This window comes from Kogia breviceps, chromosome 12 (genome assembly GCF_026419965.1).
Source record: "Kogia breviceps isolate mKogBre1 chromosome 12, mKogBre1 haplotype 1, whole genome shotgun sequence".
In the NCBI taxonomy this organism is placed as follows: domain Eukaryota; kingdom Metazoa; phylum Chordata; class Mammalia; order Artiodactyla; family Physeteridae; genus Kogia; species Kogia breviceps.
In genome coordinates, this window is record NC_081321.1 from 70,550,657 (window position 1) to 70,563,725 (window position 13,069).

Genomic DNA, 13,069 nt, shown 5'->3' on the forward strand with positions numbered 1-13,069 from the left:
TCTAGCACAAAAACCACTATAATACCCAATCAAAGAAATACCCTCACTTTCTGAAAACACCCAAACCAGAGCAAAACCACACTTCCAGAATATTCTTCAAATCACAAGTCTAAATCCTGTAAAAGGCCCCTACATATACCCTGTCATTGGGAGGTCCCATGGTTTTCCATTGAATTAGATCTCCAATACCAGCAAACCCAACCTTGTGGGAGAGTGCTGTCTGTGGTCTCTGGCTGGTAGACATCAGCACAGCACATATCATAACTTGAAATTATATAGTAATTTATTTGTTTACTTGTTCATAATTTTTCACCCCGCTTGAATGTGTAAACTTTGTGAAGACAGGGATTTTGTTTTTCTTATTCATAGCTGTATTCCCAAGGTTGAGTACGAGGCCTGGTAACTGTTAGTAAGGATTTGTTGAATGAATGAATAAATTAGCAGCAGAATTGCCTTGTCTCTTCTAATAAGAGGTTTTAGACATAGTTTCTACACATTTTTAAGCCCCTTCTTAGAGATTACACTTCAGAAAGACTGGTTATGAGCTCAGATATCCACACAAAGTCCCTGGTCTTTTGTGAAGCAACACAGAATGTAGGAGGTTAAATCTCACCTTCACTAACAGTGGCAACCTGGGGAGGTTACGCTTCATGTTTTGTCTCTTAGATTCCCTTCTGTGAGGAAAACGAACAAAAATGCCAAAGTGAAATTGGCCGTACAGTTGACCCTTGAACAACATGGGGGTTAAGGGCACTGACTCCCTGTGGAGTTGGAAATTCATATATAATTTTACAGTCAGCCTTCCTTATCCATGGTTTCACATCTGTAGGTTCAACCAGCAGGGACTGTGTAGTTCTGCAGTATGTATTCATTGAAAAAAAACCCATGTGTGAGTGGATCTGTGCATCTCAATCTCATGTTGTTCAGGGTCAACTGTAGTTAAAAGGGGAAGGAATGGATTTGTGAAATAAAAAGAAGGTACTAACATGAACTGGTACTTGAATGTAGGAGGAAAGAAGAAAGGAATATTCTAGATTATTTTGAGATTTCAAGTCGGGAAGCTTGTTCTATATTTGCAAATTTTGAGATTTCCCTTAGTTTGAGCTATGTGAAACTTAAATATTTAAATCCAGTCCCTGCCTAGGAGTCCACCAAGATGACAACATCGAAGGCTCCTGAACTCCTTCTCCCATAGGCACGCCAAATAAACAAGCACCCGTGGAGCCATTTCCTCTGAAAGAAATCCAGAGACTAGCTGAGCAACTTCTACACATTGGGCAAATGAGAAAATACCCAGATTGAAACAGGTAGGAATGGCTGAGGCTGGCCCTCACCATACAACTCACCCTGGCACCATGCTATACATTTGGGAGGGAATGCCCAACTCCTAGTGTCACCTTCAGAAGCAAAAGATTTGGACTGTACATCTGGTGCCCCTACTTTTAAGACTCCCATTTGAGGGACAGCCTCCCCCAAAACACTCAGCCCTGAAAGCCAACATGGCTTATGTCCATGAGACCCATAAGACTATGATAAACAAAAGAGCAGTTCTTAACAGGCGTGCTCACACTTGCACAGTGTTGTGTACTTGTTTGATATGATTTAGAATCCACTTGCTTTTTGTTCTAAGAATGAAGTTGTTTACACTGAGAAAGCTGTGTCAGGATATCATTATTAGCATGAACACTCAGTAGCTCAGCAACTGACAGGCACAGCTGGGGGCTTATTGATAAGAACTGTTGTGAAAGAGTGACTCTGGCTGGGGGATTTTAAGCTTTAAATACTAAGAGGTTTGACCAGCAACTCAAAAGTGTTTAGTCTGGGCAAGGCTACTCTTTGCTAATCGAAACAGCTTTCCAAAGATCTCCTGGCTGGGCAAGGCAACTCTTTGCCAGGCAGTGGTGAAAACTATGCAGAGGCCCCAAGAGGGATATCATCTTTCCCATCAACACTGGCATCTTTGTTCCCAGCAATGGCTCTAGTAACAAGGGACTTTTGCTTTGGCACTGGCAGCTGGACATCAGCTCATGGCTGGCTAAGCTGACCCTCCCAAGAACAACTCATAGAAAGGTACACCTCAACTAAATTTGGGCTTTATTCCTTTCCTCTCCCCCTTGCCTGAAACAATATTGTGATTAATCTATTGTTGGTTTGGAGGACATGGAATCAACCTAGATGTCCATGGACAGATGAATGGATAAAGAAGAAGTGGCACATATATACAATGGAATATTACTCAGCCATAAAAAGAAATGAAACTGAGTTATTTGTAGTGATGTGGATGGACCTAGAGTCTGTCATACAGAGTGAAGTCAGTCAGAAAGAGAAAAACAAATACCATATGCTAACGCATATACATGGAATCTAAAAAAAAAAGAAAAGGTTCTGAAGAACCTAGGGGCAGGACAGGAATAAAGACACAGACATAGAGAATGGACTTGAGGACACGGGGAGAGGGAAGGGTAAGCTGGGACAAAGTGAGAGAGTGGCATGGACATATATACACTACCAAATGTAAAACAGAGAGCTAGTGGGAAAAGGCCGCATAGCACAGGGAGATCAGCTCGGTGCTATGTGACCACCTAGAGGGGTGGGATAGGGAGGGTGGGAGGGAGGGAGACGCAAGAGGAAGGGAATATGGGGACATAAGTATACGTATAGCTGATTCACTTGGTTATACAGCAGCAACTAACACAACAATGTAAAGCAATTATACTCCAATAAAGATGTTAAAAAAAGGAGTAGGTTATTTCTTTACTGGCTTATTAAGAGACATTATCCTGTATACTATTGGCTTGTGAAATTATCATAATTCCCACAGTGAACCTGTGCTAAATAATTTATTGGCAAAGCAATCTCAGTGTCTGAATATAATTTGCCACCAGCCAAAGCACGTGACTATCCCCCCCCCCAGGGCTCACTATAGAGAGAGCAGGCAAAACCGCCCCTCTCCCATTCTTTCCCTACAAAGGGTCTGTCTGCATACTAATTTTATTTTATTTTTTTTCTCCGCTTTTTTTTTGGCTGTGCTGTGCCACTTTGCAGAATCTTAATTCCCCAACCAGGAATCAAACCTGTGGTCCTTGCAGTGGAAGCTCTGAGTCCTAACCGCTGGACCATCAGGGAATTCCCTGACTTCTAATTTTAGCAAAAATTTAGGGGCTGGCTGTGATCCTCCCAGAGCACAGGGAAACTTGTGGACATTTTCCCTACCTCTCCTTCTGGCTCACTGCAACAATAAAACGAAGCTGCCAGAATCTCCCTGGACGGAGCTTACACACACTTCTGGTGCCCCAGGCTTTGTAGCTGCTGTCTGAGGGATGGATTCCCCAAACCACTTCCAAGCTTATCTCTATGCTATAATTATTTTTGGAAGTCTGAATTAATATTGGACAAAATTGTAAATAAGCCACCCATCTTTTATCATTTTTTCATCCTCTGAGTGACAACTTGTAATGTGGCTCTCAGACCATTTCATTCCCCCTAGTAAATTTATTAACATGATTTTAATTATTTTTCTTGGAATCAAACCTTCACCTGCAGGAAAGAATCTCATATTTGGAAATCATTCATAGCAGCTACAGAAATATTGAAACAAATTAGTCTCATGTATACATTTACTCAACAAATATTTCCTGAGCTTATTCCAGGTATTGGGGTAGGCACAGGGGATAAAGCTGTGAACAGGACAGCCTAGGTTGTCTCCATAATGAGCTTCAAGCTCTTGTGCAAAGCCCCTCTTCCCCTACCTTTCAGGTTCTGCTTTCTCTGCCCTTTTGCTGATCATGAAACATAAAGCCGTGGATGAACAGTTCCCTCTGAAACAGCTTTTCCTCCTGTTGAAGAGAGGGTATGTGTGCTGGTAATTACCATGTTGTCTTTGGTTGGCTGGGAAGGAAAGAGATCTGTGACCGTTCCTATATGATATGTTTAAATTCTCATTCTGTATTGAGGTACAGAGTATTGCAGTAACAGGTTTTAGGGCCACAGAGCTAATTCATTACAGAACTGGGATTAGAAACAAGGTTTATTTATTCCTTATGTAAGCTATTCATCAAGAAAGACTTCCCAGTTGTGGCATGAGAACTCTTCAGTTGCGGCATGCATGTGGGATCTAGTTCCCTGATCAGGTATCTAACCCAGGCCCCCTGCATTAGGAGCGTGGAATCTGGAGCCACACCTAAAGATCCCTCCTGCTGCAACTAAGGAGCCCGCCTGCTGCAACTGAGACCTGGTGCAACCCAATAAATTTAAATAAATAAATAAATAAAGACTTCCCAGGGCAAATAAATCTAGTCTATTACAAAGTATCAAACTACTCTGCTAGGCTGAGCTTACTTAGAAATGGAGAGCGCAAGTCCCAAGTTGGAGCCAGGAACTTGAGAGGAATTTCGTGTTACTGTGGCTCACAGACCTCTAGACCAGTATTTCTCAAATGAGGGTTGGTTTCTTCATCCGAGTAAAAAGTACAGATTCTATGACTCTATTGCAGATTTAGTAACTCAATCTCTGAGGGGGAAGCTTGATATTTGTATTTTAATAAGCTACACAGGTGATTTGGATACAAAGTCAAATTTGGGGAACAGTTTGCTATTTGTCACTTTAGAGACTTATTTTCCACCCAGGAATCAGTTTGATTTAAATAGATTTTCTTTGTATCAAGTTTCAGGCTAAATAAAAAACTTAGTATTAAGTCAGATAAGGAAACAGATGACAAGAACTAAAGTTGTTTTAAAATTTCCTAGTCTTTCTTACAGGGCTATATAAAGATATATGCAAAAGTACTAGAAACCCTAAAATCACGAAATAAAGCTTTATTATGTTGCCCTCCATTACCACTCACAAATATTTATTGTTAACTTATTAATATAAGTTGAGGAGGGAATGGGGGGACCATTTTACTTTATCTGCCCTGATTTCTTACTCCATAAACCCTCCACCTCACAGTAAGATAGGAAATCTGATAGGGTGCCACATCTGGAGGCAAAATTTCATTCTCGTAACTGATTTTTCAGTTTTCATCTGAATGATTGTTGCTGGTATAGAAGCACTCTTTTTTAAAAAATTATTTATTTATTTATTGTTGGCTGCATTGGGTCTTCGTTGCTGTGCGTGGGCTTTCTTTAGTTGTGGCGAGTGGAGGCTACTCTTCGTTGCAGTGTGTGGGTTTCCCATTGCAGTGGCTTCTCTTGTTGCGGAGCATGGGCTCTAGGCATGCGGGCTTCGGTAGTTGTGGCACGTGGGCTCAGTAGTTGTGGCTCACGGGCTCTAGAGCACAGGCTCAGTAGTTGTGGCACATGGGCTTTAGTTGCTCCACGGCATGTGGGATCTTCCCAGACTGGGGCTCGAACCTGTGTCCCCTGCATTGGCAGGTGGATTCTTAACCACTGAGCCACCAGGAAGTCCCAGAAGTACTCTTGAAGTCAAAGGAACTTGATGTAACAAATCAGCCATTTCACAGGATCAGAACAGTGCAAGGCTTTAAAGTTGTGTCACTGATAAAATGTAAAACTATAATGAAAATGAGCCTGAATTCACCTTCTGCTCTGAATTTCTTTAAGTGTAAAAATACATCTAAATAAGCCACACAGCATCCAGCATGGCACACACTAATGCTTGGTGTATGACCTATCTTCTTGAATTCATCTTCCCTCATACTCACATGCTTCAAATTACTCTGTGATTTTTATCTTGTGCTTTTTGCTCCACACCTTTTCTCTTGCCATTTCTTCTACTTAGGATTTACTTCTACCCTTGTCCAATTGATAACGTCCCATTCTTTTTGAGATTGAGATGACATCCCATTTCTTGGAAACATTTTCTAACCTACCAACTCACCATCCAAAGCTCAGTTAGGTCTCCTCTGTATTTGTCCTCTGTGATACTATAATCCCTTGTGTATGTCCCTGTTATCACGTTTCCTGCATGGTATAATAGATTGCATACTTCTCTGAAAATAGGTCAAACTTCTTTAAGTTAGATATTGTGCCTTGTTCATCTCTATATCCTGTTGCAGATCCTGGCACACCCAGGAAGATGTTTTTTGAATGAATAAACCATTGCTTAGCTGAGTTAAGCAGTGATTGCAATCTCTTACTTTCATCCCACTCTTTTGAGGATAACCGTCTAGAGAGATGCCCCCAGAACCAAATCTATCGCTTTGTAGACTCAACTATAATATTATCTGTGGATACAGGGAATCTACTTATAGCAGTTATCATGTTCTTAGTTCACAAGGGCAGTGGAGCTCTTCCCAGATTTGGAGGGCCATGAGCATTTTAATGAGTTAGTGGCTTCAGGGATTCACTTATCCAGCTCAGTGTGTGATAAATAGCATACAAAGTGAAGTCCCTGAGAGAGAGCAATCCCACCTGTCTGATATCCATCCAGGAAGCATCTCTGATGTCCAGCCAGGAAGCATCGGAAGCCTACTCTTTCCTTATAGAGCCCAGCGACCCCGGACAACAAATTGGTTCCTTCCACCAGGCATTGCTACCCTGACCAAGATCAACACAAACCAGTTTTTCTCTAATTAAGAACAGCCTAAATACAGTTAGGATTTCTGTGACGGAAAATCTTTCAGTGCTTTGAAGATTTTTGCAAAGCTTCATTAGATTGCATCTGATTTTACCTTTTTCCAATTTAAATTACTTCAGACTTTTATAGGGCATCCAATATATGGACTTTTCACCTTGGGGGAAGAAATCAGATGAATACTGAAATACTAGCAACTGGAAATATGTGCAAATGAATCTAAGTAAGAGTTTTTGAGTGTTCTCACCAAGGTCCTGGGGAAAACTAAAGTGAGGGAATTTAAGCCATGTATTGTGATCTTATTGGTAACTTTTAAAAGGAGGTGTGAAGCGATACACTGTGCCTCTGCATTTACCATGGCACAGCCTCATGAAAGACAAGGCATCTGGCGTCTACAAGAGAAGCCTTCATGTTTCTGGATTTAAATTCAATAAGTGTTAAAATACCCTCAGTGTCATACTTGTAAAGCTTAATTTCTGTTCACTTAAAGAATTTCCCACTTCTTTAGTAGATAGAAGCCTGCTGTTTAACTGTCCTGAAGGAAGCAATCTGACTCATTTGCTGTTCCTAATCAATTTTTAATCAAGAGAAAGCTGCCTACAGACAGCAGTTTAGAGATGTTCCGTTTATTTCTTCCTGCAGTGTCTTCCTGATATCTAAAATGTGCTGAAATGAAACCGACAAAGGACTGTCAAAATATTTTCATGAAATCTCTGGGAAACAGTCACAAAGATACTAGAGTAAGTTCCGTGTCCATATTAGCTTTCTAAGAACATCATTCTTTCAGATTTAAAGTCCTGAGATTTTGTTTTATTTTCAGAATTTTTCCCAAGAACTCTGATTCTTATTTCATCCAGATAGAAGTCAGAGTTACAGTTACTAAATTAATTCATTTACTGTTTTAATTAACAAATATTTCCTCAGTATCTACTCTCTGAGGCACTGTGCAAAGCATTGGGACAGCAAGTTAAAGACATACTTTCTGTGTACACGTAATATCTTTCCAAATCATGTGCTATGTCCATGTGACTAAATTGGCCACTGGGATGCAAGCTAAACTGTTAACGTGACGCCTTCCTAGAATCTCCTTGAAGAGACAACTGACACAAGTCTTTATACCTCGTGTTGGATCTTTCCTCCATCCTGCACCCCTGGAACACAAATACCATCTTGGACTTTAATGTCCAGAGAAACACACTAAGTGTGGCACAGTGACCTGGAAGGAGCTTAAGTCCCTGAGAAGTGGAGCTAATTTACCAGCATTGGATCGTGCACTTCTGAATTTTCACATGAGGAAAAAACCCAGTTGTTTATGTTTTGTTTAGCTGATGGTAACTTTAAGGTTTTCTGTTCCTGCAGCTAAAATCAATACTTTACAAATCAACTTCTCATCCCCTTTTGCTTCATGATGTAGACCAGAAATCATGGTTCCAGAAAGCATTCCCTGACCAAGACCAACAAAATCAACTAAAATGTAAAGTAAAATAAATGATCAATCATGCAGCATAAATAGAAAATGTGATAGAAAGTTAAGAAACATAGAGGATTGAAAAAATGGGGAAGCACTGAACTATTTGAAAAGATTTCCAAAAACTTACAGAAAGTTTAATAAACTTTATGCAGGGTAAAGAAAAAGATATTTATATCTAGACAATTATTAGTGAGATTTCAGAGCACCAAGAGAAGATCTTCAAAGCAGCAAGCAATTCCTACCTCCACAAGATCAAATCACCTACACAAGTTAGCTAATAGACTGAGCTCAGTTCTCAATGGCAACAATAGAAGTTAAAAGATCTCGAATGATGTCTTCAGTGTACGGAGAGAAATAATCTCTGTTTAGATTTCTATGCCCAGTAATAGGACCTCCCAAGAACAGTTGTGAAATAAAGACAATTTATTTAATTTAGAGATTTGACACCATAAAAAATGATTTGCTAAAGAAAATAATCCCATAAAAAAATCTGAGATGCAAGGAGTAGTGACTAGAGATATTGGTAAATATGGAGGTAAATCAAAACACCAATACACTATTTTAATGAGAGTAATAAATATATACTTCCAAGACTTTTTTTAAAAAAACCTTAGAATGAAAATACTGGTCAGCAGTATCATACTAGAAAAAAGGGGCTTGGGGTTAAAGCATTTAAATTTCTTGAACTATTTGAGAAGATCTTAATATTCTGATCAATGTATGATTTATTAAAGTATTAAATACCAAGATAAGAAGTATAGAGAGAATACCTTCAAAGCTGCTAAAAATAAAAGGGGGAGGAGGATGAGATAAGTAAATAAAGGGAAAAATAAGCTTAGTAAATCCTGAGGATGGCTTTAAAAGAAAAAGAAGAGAATAATAAATAGGAAATACGAAAAAAAAAAATTAGTAGTCAGAAGTGGACCTTTCTGGAATGGTGGTGTGAGGTGCTCTGTGAAACCTCTTTCTCAGAGACACATTTTATAAAATTGGTCAAAATATCAAAAACAGTCATTCAAAATCTGTATAAATTGATTAAAGGGATTATAATAAATTGAGATGCATTTATTCAACAAAAGCTACAAAACTTAGTAAGAACAGGGGGCTGCCATGACATTCAAACTAAGGGCTGAACCCCTCTCTCCACAACTCTGTATTGTGGGAGAGCTGTTCTGCTCAGGACCACAGAGTAGCAGTTCCCTCTTTCTCCAGCTTCTGGATGGACTCAGCAACAGGTAAACATGGGCAGATCCCATGGGACACATCACCATCAATTGACAAATAGGTAAACAAAATGTGGGACATCTCAAAAATATTATGCTATATAAAGAAGCCAGTTACAAATATCAATAACTACATATTAAATGATTGCAATTATATGAAATAATATTGTATGTACAACAGGTGTACAACACAGTGATTAGATATTTTTATAGATTATACTCCATTTAAAGTTATTATAAAATATTGGCTATATTCCCTGGGCTGTACAATATATCCTTGTAGCTTATTTATTTTATACATAGTAGTTTGTATCTCTTAATCCCCTACCCCTATCTAGCACATCCCTCCTTGTCTCCCCACTGGCAACCACTAGTTTGTTCTCTGTGTCTGTGAGTCTATTTCTGTTTTATTACATTCATTTGTTTGTTTTAATTTTTTAGATTCCACATATAAGTGATAACATACAGTATTTGTCTTTCCGTCTGACATTTCACTAAGCATAACACCCTCCAGGTCCATCCATATTGTTGCCACTTCATTCTTTTTGATAGCTGAGTAATATTCCATTGTAGTAAACAATTTTTATCTCAATGTCAACTTTTTTCACTGAATAAAAATTTAACTGGGTCAAGAAAAGTCTTTGAAAATCCACTCTCTACATGTGTCTCAAGTTGTTCTTTAGTGTGCAATAAAGATAGTTAATACAGTATATATATACATATATATGCCAAATCTTCTTTATCTGCTCATCTGTTGGTGGATACTTAGGTTGCTTCCATATCATGGTTATTGTTAATAATGCTGCTATGAACATTGGGGCACATGTATGTTTTCATTTTCTTCAGATTTATACCCAGGAGTGGAATTGCTGGATCATATGGTAACTCTGAGGACCCTCCATACTGTTTTCCAAAGTGGCTGCACCAGTTTACATTTCCAACAGTGTAGCAGGGTTCCCTTTTCTCCACATCCTTGTCAACATTTGTTATTTGTAAACTTTTTGATGATGGCCATTCTGACAGGTGTGAGGTGATACCTCATTGTGGTTTTGATTTGTGTTTCTCTGATGATTAGTGATGTTGAGCATATTTTCATGTGCCTGTTGGCCATCTGTATATTTTCTTTGGAAGAATGTCTATTCGGGTCTTCTGCCCACATTTTAGTTGAGTCATTTTTTTTTGTAATATTGAAGCTGTATGAGCTATTTATATAGTTTGGATATTAACCCCTTATTGGTAAAACGATGCAAATATTTTCTCCCGTTCAGTAGGTTGTCTTTTTGTTTTGTCAATGGTTCAAATTAAGAACTTTAACAAACTAAAAAAAAAAAAAGAATTTTAACAAACTAGACAATATATAGGTAGTGAAGATAAGAATAATAATAATGCTTTAAAATGAGTCATAAGGACTTGGGGTGGCATAGCTTTGAAAAAAGAAATTTTAAGTAGGACACTTCAAATATGTGAGAGGATTTCGTGCAGAAGAAGGTTGAATTGTCTTGTTTCCCTAGTGAGTGCAATCAGAATGGCTTCTAGGATTCCAGCCTGAGGAATTAGGGACACTAAAAGACACCGATGTTATTTTATTTGTTTTCTGTTCAGTGGTTACTGTTGATTTTTTTGGGGTGGGTAGGTAGATGTACTAATTTCCTAGGGTTGCTGGAACAAAGTATCACAAATTAAATGGCTTAAAGAGCAGACATTTATAGTCTCCCAGTCTGGAGGCTTGAAGTTCTAGCTTAAGGTATGTGCAGGATAGGCACCTTCGGAGGGCTATGAGGAAGAATCTGCCTCTCCTCTAGCTTCTAATTGTTTACTAGCAATTTTTGGCACTCCTTGGCTTGTGGAAACATCAGCCTGAGATCTGCCTTCATCTTCACTGGCATCTCCCTCTGTGTGTATGTGTATGGCCAAATGTCCCCTTTTTATAAGGACACCGTCACACTGGATGAGGGGCCCACAGTACTCCAGTATGACCTCAGTTCAACTTATTACAATTAAATCTAATGGCAACCGCCCTATTTCCCAATAAGTTCACATTCTGAGTTATTACATTTAGAACTTCAACATAGGATTTTTGAAGGGACACAATTCAACCCAGAACAACAGGGAAGTCACAGTTCAGGAGTTAACATTGACTCATATTGGGTTTCATATATGTTTGAGACATCCTTTGATATTCCCAAATGTAAATTGTCTGGTAAGTGGTTGAATATAGGAGATAGAACTTAAAGGAGAGGTCAAGCTGGAGGTACAAATTATAAAATTAAAAATCATAATTATATAGATAGTATTTAGTGGCATATGCATTGCTGATATTAATTAAGGAATGATAATACAGAGAAGAGAACTGGGGACTGTACATTGAACTTGGTTGAAGGAAAATGAGGAGTATCACATTCATTCATAATATCATTATTCAACTATCTGCAAGGGTATAGGAAAAGTATTGTATGGAAGACAGAGACATGAAACTCATTAATTAAAGGAAACATTAAAATGGCTTTACCTTTCAGAACAAAATATAAAGGTAATATATTCTGACCTTCATCCTTTTATACTGTCATTCTTTCTCTCATTCTCTCTCATTCCAATAACAATCAATTTAAAAATAAATTTCTTACATAACACTTTGTGTATTTATGTGTCAGATTGACTGGAGCTATAGAGGGGAAGATTTGGAATAAGAGTATTTTGAATGGAAACTTCTAAAAAAAACTTGAGGTTGGAGAACTTCTAGAGTTATTCCAAACTAATTTTGTTTTCCACCAGCCACTGATGACCTTTTCATTTTTAGTTCAGTTTTTCAATCCTAGTTTTGGAAATAATGTATTAAGTAAATGTGCTGAGACCAGAGTCAGAATCTCTATATATTTATGGACAAAGAACCAACATGTATTTTGGACATTTACGTGAACTACAAAGGAGCATGATGCCTTCAAAAACTCTATGATTTGATGCAAAGAGACTATTGTGAATCTTATTTTGCCCTCTTCCCAGGAATCCAAACAGTCTTTGAAATAAGTACACAGTTGTATTTGGATCCTTCAGCAAGATGCAAAGATGAAAACTACCCAGCACATTGCTGCCTAGCTCTTTGAAAAGAATCTCTCATCTCTTTGCAGTGGGCTATACTTCAACCTGGGTCCTGCCTATGCTTTTGGCAATGGGTGATTTCTGAGAATCATTCGGACTGTAGCTCTTATTGAAGCAATCACCATGCTGCATCAATCCAGAGGAGTTATCAGTAATGACGCAAAACCTTCTGTTGCCTCCATTATTTGTTACTAAAAGCTAGGGAAAACAGCTCCTATAACCATTCTGCCTCTGCAGCAAGGTCATATTCATTAACGAAGGGGTAGAATTATACATTTAGCCAAATGCTCTGGCCTGTGGGTCAGAAAGGTTGCCATAAATATGTAAAAGAAAATAGCCTCTGTGATTTTATAAGGGAGTAGGGAAATTTATGCCAATTTGGGAGTGAAGGAAAAAAGTTTTTTTCCTTTCTATAGCTCAGAGACAGGAAGTGATGAAATCACTCAACCTTACAGTATCAAAAGAAAAAGTGAATGAAATACAAAGTTCAGTATATTTTGAAGATTTATTTTCTCAAATAATAAAGAGTGATCCAATTTTTACCTCTAGATTGGGATGGCCTGAAAAATGTCAAGTCAATTGGCATTGACTACATTTACATGATAGAAAAATATATAAGTAAAAATTGAGATGCTGTCAATATATTTTCACCCAAAGTTTAAACAGAATACATTTTCAGTAAAAAAATATTGTTAATGTATACACATTCATTGCATTGCCTAGCCAAGTGTTTCCAAAGTATTTA